The sequence below is a fragment of the Haplochromis burtoni genome, unplaced genomic scaffold (assembly GCF_018398535.1).
Source record: "Haplochromis burtoni strain Fernald_Lab_line unplaced genomic scaffold, NCSU_Asbu1 Contig_696, whole genome shotgun sequence".
NCBI classification, from domain to species: Eukaryota; Metazoa; Chordata; class Actinopteri; order Cichliformes; family Cichlidae; genus Haplochromis; species Haplochromis burtoni.
The window spans coordinates 133,577-136,930 of NW_024583057.1; the positions used below are offsets into that span (position 1 = coordinate 133,577).

Genomic DNA, 3,354 nt, shown 5'->3' on the forward strand with positions numbered 1-3,354 from the left:
GCCTGAGAGAAGGAAACATCTCACTAAGAATCACTAATGTGACACAAGAAGATGAAGGAAGATACAGATGTTTCATCCCAAAGTTAAAGAGTCAAACAAAGTCTTCAATTGTTCATCTGATTGTTGGTGAGCTAGACTGAAAAGATTTTTGTTGTTTGGTTTTAAACTTACTGCGTACTTGGGTTATTTTACCAACAACTTGTTTTTGCTCATTAAAGAATATTTGAATATATTGTAAATAATTTAAAATCTTCTGTTCTGCCAAACTTAAATTCAGCTAAAACTGCGACAACAGAGACACCACTGCATCCTGAAACTCTCCAAACTCCTGATCTGGCAGAAGAGTTTCACAGTAAAGGTGAGAACATGAGGAACAAATCAAGACAGTTAAAAAGCCTTAAAATAACCGGTTTACAGCTGGATCAAAATCATCTTTATGGTGTGGTTTTCTCTCACTGGTGGCACCCTCTCTGTGTTGTCCTTAACATGTGCACCTCTTAATTTGAAGCACATACAGGAAGTGAAGTGTACTTTCCTTAAGCAGCTCTGATCTCTTGTCTTTCTGTGAAGCAATAAAGCTACCAGTCCTGACCATCAGCAGTGATATCTCAGTAATTCAAACTCATTGTTATGTAACTTATGTGCTTGGTAGTTTAATACATGTGACATTCATGTTGTGTCCTACAGTAGATCTCATCTCCGTTTGTTTTTTCCTGACAGGTGGTTTGTCCCGTCGGAGCCGACTGATCCCATTTGGGGTCAGCGTTTTTTTTATTGTGCTCTGTGTCGCAGTCGCAGGATGTTGGTTCGCTGAGTCAAAGTGTCAAAAAACAGATGTAAAAGACTTGAATCTTTGATTTTATGCATTTGCCTCATGGCTGAAGGATGGAAATGAAGGAAAACTGTGTGTCTGTTCTTTCTTACTCCAGCTTGCGAGTGCAGCTTCATAGGTGACTCTTGGACAAATTGGAAACATTTACAGAGGTGAAAGCATCACCCACTTCACTTAATTTTTTTGTTGAAGGATTCAAAGCAACAACGTTTCCAGCCTCATGTGGATACGGCGGATCTGCAGCAGGAGCATTTCACAATGTCCTGTAATTTGTTTGGAGTCACGCTGAACCTCTGGTTTAAACAAGACAGTTAACATACAGAAAAAACAACAACCATCATTGATGCCAAAGTTGACTTCTGGGATCAAACTTCAAAAGCGTGAAGTGGTCTGCTGTAGAGCATTTCGTGACTGTTTGAGCAAATCTTCTGTCCAAGTTACTTGTGAGGAAACCTGTACAAGGACACAGAGAAGCATTTAGGACGACGTTCTTTTCTGTGTTTTGTTTTGCTGTAGTGGTATCAAGTAAAGTTTTCTATTTTTAGTTTTAAAGCTATTTTTAGATTTAAACATTTTAGTATATTTTTAGTGTTAGATGTTTTTTTTTTTATCTAGTGAGCTTTAAAATGCCCTTCAGTCACTTTACAGTCATAACTAAAGTGCTTTGAGCAGGTGTAGAATATTTAGCTGATTTAGAGTTTAGAAATGTGTTATCATAGAATGTAGAACTGTTGTAGAGACACTGACACTGCCCTCAATATAATAAAGGCTGATTGTGTCGTGAATTTAGGAGTAGATTGTAGGAGACCCCTCCCCCACTTGAGCTGTGAAAGTAAAACAGAGAAGAGTTAATGCTGAGTGGAAATTCCCCAGAGGATGTTTTTGGGTGGGGGTCTCAACATTTGTAACTGGATAACTGTGGTCTGGAAGGGAGAGGGGTTTTATGACCTCTAGGGAGTCACCTACACCCACAGTGTTTTAACTGTCACGCACACACATCCACACGCACACTCACTCATGTGTACACACATACACACAGGTATGCGCACACAGGCACACACGAGCACTCACATAGACACATGGGAACGTGCACATGTAGGCATTCATGTGCTCGTGCACATAGACACAGACAGAGTTTGGGGCACACCGTAGGGGTTTTTATGATAGGGTCGCCCCTATAAAACTGTGTTTCACAGACAAAGGGGTGAAGATTTTTGCAGAGGGACACCGGCCTCGTCTTCCCTTCTAGAAGTGCATGCTTAAATGAAGATGAGTAAATGAAGATGAATAAAGGTTTTATGAAAATAACTACTGAGTCCGGTGCCATCTCTGGACGCTCGAGGAATGAAAAGAACCAGGGTAAAACTGATTTCTCAACACAGGGCAGCTGTCTTTGACTAAAATAATAACCAGTGTCATCATAGCTGATTTATGGTAATGCTGTTTTTAAGAGGTTGCATTTTTTTTTCAAAATTTTATTTAAAAATACAGGTCTTTCAAACATTGCTGTTTCTGATTTATAAAGTATGAACTTTAACGTTTCCTCTCTTTATTCTTATGGCTCAGAAATCAATTTGTGTTGCAATTTAAAAAAAAATTAACTGCAGTTAATTTTAATGTAACAAAACCTTGATGCACTGAACAACGATGCGCCTTCTTTAGCAGCAGGTTTAGTGACGGCACAGATGGGGAATTCCAAAATTATTTAACTGGTTTATTCACTTCTCCTCCAACCTCTGCCAATTTCTTAGAATTGAATCAGGCTTGTATAAACCTGTTTCCAGTCATACGCTTGCCATCAGCATTTAGCTGTAGAATTCAACCTACAACACTGACCTCAAGTAGTAATCTCCATGCCTACACAGTGCTGTTGGCCCTGTGTAGGCACAGCCACTCAGGGCTTGTGTGAGACAAATGTGGGTTTTCCCTATCCACACAGCCTCACAAGTGGAGCCAGTGCAAGTGGAGAACCTGCTTTTTAAACTTGCTATTCAAAGTTCAGAAGTTGAAGTTTCACCACCAGCTTATTTGAATCAACAGCTGATGTTCACCATCCAAAGCTCTGAAACCTGAGCTACCTCTAGAAACTAACACAAAAACACAAGCCTGACCCTGGTTTCTGGTTGTGGTAGTGTTCTTCGGTCTCTCTGGGATGTGAGTGTGTGACAGGCTACGGTTTCTCTTAAAATGTCTTCTAACAACAACTTTTTTACTCAGTTTTTTTTTGGTATATACACCAAAATACCAAAAAAGAACCATTATTACCTCTCACAAGTTGCCATAATAACTACAGTAATTTAAATGTTACACATAAAATTGAAAGGTGAGATAAGTGATAAAGAATTAATTTGGTTTTTTACAAACAGTTCTACCACATAAATCTAACTAACAGCCGACCTGTTACATGTACGATCCCGCGTAACTTGAGAGTTGGTAACCACCGTAAAAACATATATCACTTAGGGGGTATTATCCTTTGTTGAACACAAACCTCAGAGTTCCTTGAAAGCAGCTTGTTGTGA

At 39.3% G+C, this 3,354-nt stretch overlaps 1 long non-coding RNA gene across 1 annotated transcript; it reads left to right on the top strand.

Moving 5' to 3' along the window:
- Nucleotides 1-1,753, top strand: LOC102305575. The gene is made up of 3 exons (XR_317579.2): nt 1-126; nt 278-358; nt 721-1,753. It is a non-coding gene; the product is annotated as an uncharacterized LOC102305575 (long non-coding RNA).
- Nucleotides 1,754-3,354: the final 1,601 nt, after the last annotated feature.